Source organism: Ornithodoros turicata, chromosome 2 (genome assembly GCF_037126465.1).
Source record: "Ornithodoros turicata isolate Travis chromosome 2, ASM3712646v1, whole genome shotgun sequence".
In the NCBI taxonomy this organism is placed as follows: domain Eukaryota; kingdom Metazoa; phylum Arthropoda; class Arachnida; order Ixodida; family Argasidae; genus Ornithodoros; species Ornithodoros turicata.
The window spans coordinates 80,398,416-80,410,845 of record NC_088202.1 but is presented as its reverse complement, the minus strand read 5'-3'; the positions used below and the strand labels follow the sequence as shown (position 1 = coordinate 80,410,845).

Here is a 12,430-nt window from a genome sequence, read left to right as displayed (position 1 = left end):
GGAGACGGCAGTCAACCTAATTGGGAGGAGCGACGTTGCCGGACATGTGGGTAGCTTGGGCCACTCCATGACGCCATACTTCTCGAAACTACAAATAATATCTTTATGACACTTCGGTGTCACAGAAAGAAACAATATTTAGGGAGAACGTGACATTAAAGTCAGCAGTGGCAGTCAAAGTGGCAGTGGCAGTAAAGTGGCACTCTAAAGGGAAGGTCGCATCCGGATACCCATCTATGAAGCCGGTACCACTGTGTTCGGCATCGGCCCACAATCGACTTGGCTATTTTTTTTCGTCCGAAAAGTTGTTAGATATTAAATAAACGAATTTTAAAGATCCGCGCTCCTTCCGCAGAGGCTCTGTCGGTGTGACGTCACTCCTTAAGCGGACGAGTGAGAGGGCTGTTCTCAGAGGAGAAAGGCGCCGTCCAGACGCTCCGTAACTCTGTGTGACGCCCGCACGGCCGCGGCATTCCTTTTCTCAAGGTCGCGCCCTCATTGGTTCTTTGGGAATTATGGTTTTTTCTTTTTTTTTCCAGACAGGGAATTGCGGCATACTCTCAACATCCGGCGTCGGCGTGTATTCCATCGAGAAACAGTCAAACTACGTCACTCCTTCGCATGGGATTTTCGACACTGTGGTCAGTAGTCCATGAAGAATAAAATGACACCATGGTTTCGAAATCGACTGGGACGAATGCGACCGTCCCTTTAAAAACGTTTTCTCCGTGTAACGCAACGATCTTGAGAGTGCGAGAGAGAGTTGAGAGTTACAGAAAGAGATAGTGAGATTTTGAGTTCGAAATGGGTTTACACTTTCACTGATGAAGTCTGGCACACAAGGCTGCTATATCCTGCATTTTCATGTTTAAACACAAAGTCTGCTTTAAACCGTCATTTGTACAAGAAAAATCATTGAGTTTCGTTTTCTTTAAAAATCCTCTAATTTAAAATTACATGTCCCCTTTTGCACTCGAAAGCTCTATTCCAAGCTTGAGAAGATCCTGGCCGCCACAAACACGCTGTTACTACCAACCAACCTTACTTGGGGACAAAAAGAAGAAGAAGAGACTCGTTCTTTATCCTGCCTGAAAAGCAAAGTAAACTGGGATCAAGAGGGTGCAGCTTATTGGAGCTCGAAGTGAGGAGAGCCTCAAATATACCTTTACCTCACCGTTCTACGTTTACTTTCCGCAGCCGCTGCTGTCTTTCACATCTGCCTAGGAGGGTCGGTTTGATCCAAGATTGCTAGTCGAGACAAAGCTCCGTCTTCGCTTCGGAAGGAAGACAAAGAAAAAAGCAATTTCTTTATGGCGTATGAGAGATTTCAGAGTGGGAATAAGGTCACAAGGACCTCGAGAAGAAGGAGCCCTGGCAGCAAAAACGTGGAGACAAAGATGAGCCGAATAATACGCCATTTCCTTCGTTGCATCACTTGGAATGTTGCATATGATAAAGGATAAGGTCCGACGGAGAGCCCCGTTGGAGAGTCGTATCTCCGAGTGGAAGGCCTTATCTGCGCTGAACGGCAAAAAAGTAGGGTGGCCCCTTCCGCAAATGACAATTCGAAACCTCGGTTATGGGCTGCGCGATGCGGTCGTTCTTTTCCTGCTAGAAGAAGGGTGAGGGAAATGCTTATCGATGGGATAGAGTAGTTGCAATCGTGTCCTTCCATCGATCCGTATATAGTGTTTCCAAGTGTCTTCGTGGAGGATAGTGGAACTGAACATCGGATTTCGTTTCTTTTTCTGAGGGGTTGTTTTGTGGGCGAGCAAAATCGAAGTGACGCCATGGAATGTGGATAAATAGGGACTGGCTTTATGGGATACGGGAAGTGCAAAGACCTGGGATGCCGCTCCAGGTCCGTTGCTTATGGAAACAAATCTCGAACTTTCCTCATGTATGGCAACCATTTGGTGGTAGAGAAAATAAAACTACTTTAGACTGGCGCTACGTAATTTTTATAAGGAATGTTGACGTATGTAGTGGTGCTTTTCCATGTACGGAAGAGGGCCATTCGATAACGCTTGGACATTGGCAGAGAGAGAGACATTTTAAACATGCGACTGAATTGTAGCATTTTTAAGTTGTTATGAACATGTACTACTCCACCCCGGACCGCTCACACTTGAAAAAGATGGGATGAACGTGTCAAGTTCTTACGTCTCTTGCAGTGTTTTTCAAACTTTGTTGATGAAGAAGTGGAGCTCCCATTGTGATTTCGTAGGTTTTAACACTGGCACCTCTTTGGTGGTCTTCCAAGTACCCGTTACAATGGCTTCCCGAGAATGTATGTTTATAATGTCTTGGGACACGCTGTGCACACGTGGCCCTGGTGAAGCTATTGCTGAGTCGGGCACCAGATTAGAACTTGAACGAGGGCGTTCAGTTTTAGTTCTTCTTTTCTGTTTAGTCTTAGCTTCCACTGCCCCTAGGCGCACTGGCGATCTCCGACGACATCTCAATTGGGTAGGTGGAGAAACTGGAGTAGGTCAACTGGGATTATGAGCTCCCACACAAGTCGTTCAGGCGTCATATTCGTTGGCCATTCGCACCGCAAACCAAAGTTGCTCACGTGTTGCGTCATGCCCTCGAGCGCGGTTTCCACACTAGCCATTCCACGCTTCACATAACCGATCAAGCGGTATGCGGGCGCTTTGTCGAGCACGCCACGAGGAAAAGCGCTGCTTTGCAGAACTCGCACATTGCTTCAGTGGCTCGCCATGTCGCTATTTCATAAATGGGTATGCTGGTGTTGTTTGGTGATCACTTTGCACCGAAACGTACGCATCTAAGTCATTTCGTCTACGTCATCTACGTCATTTACTCGCTTGTCTTGTTGCTGTTCTTTTATGCTTTGTAGTGAGGTAGGGCACTGCACCCCAGAGGTGAAACACCCCATGTGCCCCGAGAAGTCTACCCTGCGGACACGCAAAGTAAACGTTACGAGGGATATCCGAAAAATCGCACGTTTCATGCGGATGAACAAGACAACCTTGTAAAAATTTCCCTCGTGACACGGAATACCAGACACCCCACTCGACCTCTGTGCATGGAGCGGGGGCAAAGTACCCGGTAACCTCAAGCGTTTCCGCCGAGAAGAAGGGCTCCGCCCCCTTCGAAGTGTTGAAAACTCTCCGTCAATGGAGTTTGTACTTGCGATCGTCTTTCTTCTTCGACACTGCGATGTTGACGCGTTCTCCTGAATTATCGCCATAGCCTCAGCTTTCGGAGATGTTCGCGGTGATGGAGGGAAAAGGTGATAAATAATTGGTTGTTGTGTTTACCTAAAGAGAAGTTCCTGTCCCGTTCAAAGGCGACGAACTCCAATCTCAGAAAGCGCGTCAAGGTAGATATAATTAGATTTTTTTCTAGCCCTGTGACTTATCATTATGGAAAGTAACGGCCAAAGTAACGCGTTACTTTCTTAGCCGTCACTTGATTCATTTTAGTCAAGCAATCTGTAATGGTAAAAATTACTTTTGTCACGACAGTAACGTTAATCAATTACCTTTATGGAGTAACATGCACAACTATGCCTCAGAGGCGCATCTAGTACCTCAGACGCTTAGACAAAAGTGACGCAAGGGGGATGAGAGATAATCGTCGAAAGCGCACGTATAAATTGAAGGAGTAAAAAGATGCTCATATCAGGATGAGTAGACAAATAATGAGGTCAATAGAACGACGACGTCTAATTCCAGCCTAGGTCCTCCTGCTTCCAGGTCCAAATCGCATCTCGTCTGTTCTTCCTGTCCTCGAATCCACGTCAAGTTCCGTGCACGTGACCAGCCGGTTCGATGGCGATTAGACTGCCACCGTTGCAGGACGCTTGTAACAGGACGTTTGTAAGCCGCATGTCTAGTACAATTCACAGGACTTACCTTGTTTAAGCTGCTACGAGAGAAAGCCAGGACCACACCAGGACCACGCGCGAGGCATAGTTGTATATGCCATTGGAAATGTTAGGAGGTTCACCATGCCCCAATTTTCACGATTTCTAGAAAGAGAATGGAACAAATTTGCAATTTTTGGACAATTGATACGTCATCCATTACAAGATTTCACTCATAAGTAGTCTGGATCGTTCTCATTACAAGTAAATCCACACTCCTATAACTTATAATAAGGCACCACGAGGAACCGTACTTGGTCCCCTCTTTTTCCTACTCTATATTAACGACCTTGCATTGTCATCTCGTTCAACCGTTCGACTTTTCGCCGATGATTGTGTTCTGTATCGACCAATCTCCGGCGTACAGGAACAAGCAGCACTGCAGCAGGATATTTGTAACAATAGCTCGAAGTGTAAAGTAGCCAACTTTTCACGCAAGGGTGCATAAGGTTCTACACAACAAGTACACGATTGATCATGCAACAGTTACTTGCAGTGAAACGTACAAATACCTTGGAGATACACTTGGAGATACACTTGGGAGATGCATCTGCCATTTGGAACCCGCAGCATCAGTACTTAGTCGCTTCTCACGAGGCCATTCAGAACAGAGCAGCACGACTCATCTTTTCATCGTACTCTCGAAACGTTAGCGTAAGTTGCTAGAAAAGTAGCCTCAACATCCCCCTCATGTGCAATAGAAGACGGATCTCCAAGCTGTGCCTACTGCATATAGATACTATCATCCCACCCTTCGTGATAATATGCTTCCTCATACCGACTAGTACATCTCTGATAGGATCAACCATCACAGAATGATTAGACAGGTTACATGCCGCACCAATCATCATCAACATTCATGCATTCCATCAGCGATCCTAGAGTGGAACGGATTGCCGGAGCATATCGTAAACAACATTAATCCTGAATCATTTCGTAAGCAATTGTGCCTGTACTTTTCAGATGTTGCGGAATCCTGCAAGTTTTTCATATGATTCCTGTGCAATACCTTTTTCTGAATGTCTGTATCTTAAGTTTAGTGTGTCCTGTAGTTAGCCTAACAGTTTTTTTTTTTTTTTTTTTTTCAGTTGCTACCCAGTCTGCTTGCTTACTTGCCCACCCCTCATGTAATGCCTACGGGCCTTGATGTTCTCGTATATAAATAAAATAAAGGCAAGCGGCAACGAAACACGTGGCAGTGGGGGGATATGTTTATTGAAGAAGAAGAAAAAAGGAAAGGAGGAAAGGTCAGACAGACAGTGGCAGTGGGTCATCCTACGGCCTTCATTCACAAGAATTGTAATGAGACATATTTGTCCGTACCAGTTGGTTAAAATATAATCATTAGGCTTCCTGAAACGCTTCAAACGAGTGATTACCCGCAGAAGCAGCAACGATTCCTTAGAATGGCTCTCGCCACTGGGAATTATTTCCAAAGGTATTTTCGTGCTACACCTTATTTTTTATTTACCGTATTACGAGCATTTCCTTGCTCTCGCAACCAACCCATTCTGTTATAGGTCCCCCTTTGTAATACTAGGTATCTCTAAGCAACAGACACTGCAATAACCCCTGCGCAAACTGAAACTGTCATGTAGCTTGCCCCATACATCAAGCGGACATCATGGTCCTTGAAAGCAGAAACGAAATGCATGATTACGTCTCACTCCCTCGTTGTGAGCGCACACTTCGCAAAAACTTTCCTCTTTGCCTCCCTCGTTTTGGCGGATGCGAGCTGCTTTCACTATAGCGCCGTAGCAGCAAAGTCTGCTTTGTGTTTGGGAAAGCAGATCATGGAATGTGTGGGCGCCGAGGGCATGAAGCACCATCCATTAAGCTACTCTCTTGTGCGAAAAGGCACGACAAAGACCACTCCAGGAAGCAGATCAGCTGACGTCCCCACGGATTGCTTTTAATAGGATAGGCTTTTGCCAGACCAAAGATGCAAAGTCTGCGAAGAGAATATACTGGGGCACAATATTTCGTGGCTGGGGAGGCGGTGTAATATGCCGAAGAGGGATCCGTCTGCTCCTCCCAAATCGGATTGTCAAACTTGCCTCTTAGCCCCGCTGCTGGCCGTGCTTCACTGGGAAGTTGGGAAATAGGAATAGAGCAACAAAATAAGCCGGGTTAATGCTATTGCAGCGGCGATATCCAGTGCGGTGCGGATAAGGCATATCTAATTTTTATGTTTCGGGAGACAAAAAAGGGCATTGAACGGGCGATGGAACACAAATAAATTACTTGGGGAGATATAAAATCTTGGGGAGGGGGGGGGGGGTTCAGGCTTATACGAGTATGAATTAGATTTTTGCGTATAGGGCTTACAGAGTTCTGTACCCGCCAGAAGTGTGGATGAATAGTATTGAAACAGCCATGTTGTGTTAGTACAGTCATTCAGTGAAAAAGAACTCTGTCGGTAGACACTCTCGATCTACTGTATGCCGCTGTACGCGTATTGCAATCTTACAAAGGAAATATGGAGTCTATCGATACGCAAACAATCCGCGTCATCTACTATTGTGTGGTGGCACAGCGTGGTGCTTATTCGTACCACTGACTGCGCTACGTGAAGTTTAATTAAGCGTACACTATACACAATTAGTAATTCTTATTAGTAACAGTAATAATAACAATTATTAGTAGTAATTAGTAATAATTCTGACTGAGAGAGTATTCAACAACAAGGAAAAGGAGGTGGTGGCGGTGCTGTTGTTACCGATCTATTTTGCAAGCCCGTGTATGGCGACATCACGGCACGGACCAATCGTGTATCCTGCATCGACTTCGTGGGAAACTGTGTCGACATCCGCCTTAGACCACCTCAGAAAAACTTGGCGTAAACACCCAGACAGACGCAGCAGGTAGAAGCAAATGTCAACGACACCGTGTTGGCATTGTTCATCTTTTTTCAATTGCCTCCTTCATTTCATGTTTCCTGTTGATACACATACAGATACGCGACGTGGGAGGAACTTGCGAAACGCTCGGAGAGATTGGGGCTGATTTGGAAGTTGACAGCAGCGTTTTCCAAGGGGTGCGCATGCAGGTGGTTCCAGACGACGCTTTCTCGGGCGCTGAGGTAATCGTGGGAACGAACATCATTGACTGCGGAAGGGAGGCACAACCGTGTTGCTGGATGAGCGAGACTTTCCATTCCCCAGCCAAATCACTGTGGACAATATACTGTAAACGGGTTACTCTGATCGTCAACGAGACAGTGAAGCTGGAGGTCAATACTGTCCAGTGGGTCACACTTGTTTCAGATTCTGCGCAAAAGAATAGCCTTCTCCTTTCACCCGGGTCACTGTGTCTTGAGCGGAAACGAAGAGGCCGACAGAGCGGCAACGGCTGCCCAACAGTCTCGGACGGTTGTATCAATAGTGTTATCAAGAGGAGACCGGAGATCACTTCTGAATGAGCTCATTCAGCCACTAGCTCGCCAGCAGTGGAATTAGGGCATCACTGACTGGTCTCTGATGTATTCGGTGGATCCATCTTTGTCCTTCTCAGTTCCAGACCGTTTACCACGCTATTTTACGTCCCTCCTGCACAGGCATCGTCTCAATGTAGCCTTCACTCCCCAATTCAAGTACCGGATCGGATACTGTGACAGCAGCCTATGCTCCAAATGTGGCGTCGTAGCGAACATTGAGCACGTCCTAATAGAATGTAAGCTCTACGAAACAGAGAGGCGGCAACTCCGTGCTCAGCTGAGTAGTGCTAGCCAACAGACGTTCAACCTGGCTGCAATTCTTGGCCCATGTGAGAGCCATGTGCAACACCGTCGAGGTCTTCTGATGTTCTTGGAGTTCCTCTTGTCTACCGGTTAGCTCCGGACGCTGCAGAGTCCTCTCCTGCATCTCAAGGACCACTGGCGCTTCTTTCATATGTTTCTTTCTTGACCTTCCTTTTGTGCGACGTAGCGCTGCACAGCCAGTGGAGGAGAGCTCAAGTGTTGTACTTGCACATAGCTTCATTTTCATATCTCACATCTCATGTTTCGCGTGTAATGGGGTAATGTACTGCTCTCCAACGGTGAATCACCCAAGGCCGTAGTCATGATCTATTTGTTGTTGTTGTTGTTCTTGTTTCTTTCACCCGGAGAAGATGATGTGGATTACCTGGGTGAGTTAAAGGATGGGAATACAAGCATTCCTATCCTGAATGCTACGACTTCCGACATCACCATGAAGAAAGGACAGACTGCCAAGCCACACACACCACACACGCACAGACCACAGACAGTCCACACAGTACAGTAGTTGGACAGTGTTGTACACAGTGTATTCGTATTCGCAACTTTTTTCAGTAGCGGAGTGGTGACCGCGCTACACTTTAAATTCGTAACGGAAAAATAAATACGGGTAGCGGCGGACTCTTTCTTCGCTACCGCTACTTTTCATAATATGGAAGACGTGGAACACAGAAAGAAGGAGTGAGATAACGATGAAGCAGAATTTCTTGATAATGATGATGATGATGATGATTGAAAGACAAAATGGGGATTGTAGCCCTCATCACGAGGGCCGGCTACCCCAGATCACCTAAAGAAAGGAATGCCAGACACATCCACCCACACCCACTGGAGATGTCGCGAAGCGGCGACGAACGCCGCAGACAGGGTCATAGCCCGTCTAACAGCTTGGTGTCCCTTAAAAACTGTGTAACGGCTCGCAAAGCTAGCAGTTGAGTGCTCGCTGGCCATGGGCCCAGCACCTTCTGCACTCCGAAGGGTCGATTGTCAACTCGGCCAAACGCGGCTACAAGTCTGTCACGACACTCTTCTTCGACGACGATTTCTTCTTGTTATTCCTTTTAGTTACTTCTTAATCAGGCAGATTGATGTGACGATCTTCCTCAATTTCACTAACTTTCATAAGCTAAGCGCAATTGAATAGTTAGGAATATTATTTGGGTTATTGTGTGCGTTTTCTACCTTTTAGCTCACACTTGCGAAACACAAACAAGTATGTATAACATGCTGCATAATAATTGCTACGAAGCTATTTTCCTTCATACAACCCATTGCAAAACTAGTGTGACCGTGTTGATAGCGCATTTAAAACTGCGTTTTGCAGCTTTGCTGTTCGGAGCAGATGAAAAAGAAAAGCGTCGTTTCTTTTGGAACAGGAATACGAAAATATACTCGAAACACAATGAGATATTGCTATAGTCATTCATTGCACTCCAAACGTACCGCCAACTGTGGTTTAAGGTGCCCCAGGTGAAGCATTTCTGGCGATATAGAATTACTTAAGCTTACACAGACTGCCGAACGCAGTCTAGTTATTTTCTCACATTACATACGTTACACTGTGGATATATGAACCACGCAAAATGAATAAATAATATTATTCGGGAGTCTGTGTATGCCAACATGGTTATTAATGATCTTTGCACACTTGTTTGGTGATGCTAAAGAGGCGACTAACCTTAGAGCAATTGATTGGGGGGGGGGGGGATTGACGGCGTTTGACATGTTCATGATCTTTTTTTTTTGTTATTGTTGTTGTTGTTGTTCAAATGTTTCATGACGGAGGTAAATTCACCCGGGTAGACTTTTCCTGGGGAACTCATACTCCCGGAAAAAGCGTATTAAACGTATATTTTCGTATAGTCAACGTTTTGTAAGAGGACCGTCGTGCGGAAGGAAAACTCGGGGTAGGCAACAACATTAAGTCGTAATTCCTGTGTGATCTAAGTTTTGGTGCAGTATGCCAACAGCACTACGTTGGCCCTGGCGGGAGAAACCGTTATGCCATTGGTTTGATCTTTTCTCCTCATGGTAGCCACTTATTGATAGCTCGACTAGTGGTCGCTTATGATGGCAGTTGCGCCACTTGATCACAGCGAAAACTGATCAATCCCTCGACAGGAAGCAGACGGAAAAGTTTGAGGCTGGGATCCGGGGTATCTCGGACAAAATACTGTCACTGCACAAAAAACGTCTTGTGTTTCAAACATTCGGATGGCAAAAGTTATTAAATGCACACATGCGCTATGGGCTAAATTATCTCTTAAATGCGCATAATCTCAATGTGAAATAATACATATTGGCTGTAAGTAGTGGCATACTTTATACTGCATGTGATGGAACTTAAATAATGCAACGCCTTTAGGCAGTTTTGACAACGAGATGTCTGTACGGTAAGTTGTAGCATAGAGAAAGGTACGGTAGTGGATATACGTAGCGGCATGGTATTTACGTTACTTTTATTTGGTAGCGGTAGCGGTATCGTGTTGCTTTTTCAAATTTGTGGCGACGCTAGAATTGCGCAACTTTCCTGTGGAATAGCTTGTAGCGGTATTTCGTTACTTACTTTTGGTAGCGAGTACAACACTGATTATTACCGGCTCTCTCTTTCGTTGCTACGTCAAATATGTTCACTCGCATGCAGTGATAATACCCATTGAAGAGGTACACGTGAGTGTTGGAGTTGGACGGACTAACAATAATACGGAGAGGTTGAACTTGTCACCTGACAAGTTCTGCTACTCTGCTGCTACGTGAGAGTCTCGCATCATAGGTAAAAACCGTTCCGGCATTTTTGTAGCCGCTCACAAACAACGATCGAAATCGAAAAGCACGTTTCGTAGCCTTCCAGTAACGACTCCCTATACCGCCGTACTGTTCGACTTAGCCATCAGTTTCTGGAAAGGACAATTCTCCCTTATTTCGATATGTAGAGAGATCTAGACATCCGTATGTATTGGTCCCCCTAATTAGCTTTCCAGAGCAGAAGAATCGAACGCTGAGCTTACAGAAACGATGAGTGTTCTTTTTGTACCGCAGTTTTTTTTTTTTTTCTCACACAATCGTTAATGACTGGCAGCCTCACCTTTCTTCGACTCTTTTCTCAGCGACCAAGCCACGAACGCTGAAACGCGAATTCCCCCGGACTTTCGGACAATTAGCTTTTTATCCGTGGTTGCCCTCTGCTAGCTTCGAAAGCGCACGGGAACAGAGCCGCGTCCGGCCCGTTCACATTAAGCAACATGAGGAGATAACGTAGTTGCAACGGCTGTCATTCTTTAATGAGGACACAAGTCGATGATGATGTCGAATCATGATATTTTGAGTGATATAATTGCTGTTTGTTCTAGAGGTGTAAATATAAATTATCATAGTGAAATAAAGGAACGGTAGAATAATGAAGTACTTAATGAGACAGAAGAACGGTCTATGTTCCAGTTACCATTGACTCGTGATCTGAGGTTTCTTCCTGAATGTAACAAAATTTGTTCGTGCTGACACTCCTAAAATCCATCAAATATACAAGTAGATAGTGAGCCGCTTTTTACTCAGTGAACACCTCACACCATACGGCGTTTAGAAAGCATCATGGCGTCGAGCGTGACCAACTCTTCCAGGTCATTCTTTGCTCTGACTCAGCCTAAGGTGTCACCAATTATTGGCAGAAATCATCATCGCATATATGTACTACTGTCCAGAAAAACGACGGCGACTGTGGACCTCATCGAATGCGACTCGATGTGGCTTTTACAGCTCAGTGGCGTTAGCGCTTGAGACAAGTTGACTCTCCCAGATGCGGTCACTGCGGTGCTCTATAAGATATATGGAGCACCATTCCAACACTACCAACCTTCCCAAACCGCACTCTCCGGGTCTCTTAAACAGCTGGACTCTCGCCGTCCCCTCTCTCTCAAAGTTGCTTGGTCTACGGCCAAATCCAGCCCACCAACGCTCCGCCCTCAAAGCTCTTTTTGTCCTTCTTGGACACCATAGGACTTCGGTCCTTATTGTGAAGGGGCTCATTATTACATTCCGCACATCACCACCAGCAATGGGGTAGAGTATCGCCCCTGGCGATGAAACTCCCCATTCAGCATCTCAAAATAAAGTTGTTGTTGTTGTTGTGGTTCAGCGGAGCAACAATGACACAGCAGCTATTTCTGTTTCTTGCCTTGAGAAACGTCAACTGCCTATCTACGTCTCCCATCTTCACAGGTGGGAGACGTAGTCAGAATCCGGAATAGCGACGCATATCTGAATGGGTTCACGACTTCTAAATAATAAATTTTGGGGAGTGTTAGGATGATATGAGGTTATACTCTCCATACATCCCACTTTACACCCGCACTCTACATTGGATGCAATCTTGTGCGGGAGTGATGTTCCCACAGTCATTCCTCCTCAATATAGGACTCCAGGTCGATGATACAGTCCACGGTGTTGCGCGTCTGAAGCCTGCCATCGCATGAGGAAGGAGTAGCCTGGTTTCTAGGAGGCGCTGCAACCGGTTTAGCAACCAGCCGTTCCGCGACTTTGCTTATCCAGCTCATTGGACATAAGTCAGCGGAAGGATGTTAAGGCCCTTGTAGATATCCCAGGTTTGAGGACAGGGACAACAGCAAATGTCTTCCATGCCGTGGGGACTACCCCACTGACACGTGATCTCTCGACTAACTCCAAGAGGATAGTCCTGGCTTTCGGGCCAACATTCTTGGTGGCTGGATAAGCTATGCCATCTGCACCTGGCACGGAATGACACGCGTAACAGCAAATGGTTG

General features: G+C 46.0%; 1 long non-coding RNA gene across 1 annotated transcript in view; it reads right to left on the bottom strand.

Moving 5' to 3' along the window:
- Positions 1-3,534: 3,534 nt before the first annotated feature.
- The window catches only part of LOC135383756 (uncharacterized), a 218,531-nt gene continuing 209,635 nt past the window's right edge, over positions 3,535-12,430 (bottom strand). Inside the window, exons 4-5 of the long non-coding RNA XR_010420047.1 lie at positions 3,885-4,000; positions 3,535-3,831 (exon numbers count right to left, since the gene is read on the bottom strand). This is a non-coding gene — a long non-coding RNA (uncharacterized LOC135383756). The remainder of the gene's footprint in view (positions 3,832-3,884; positions 4,001-12,430) is intronic.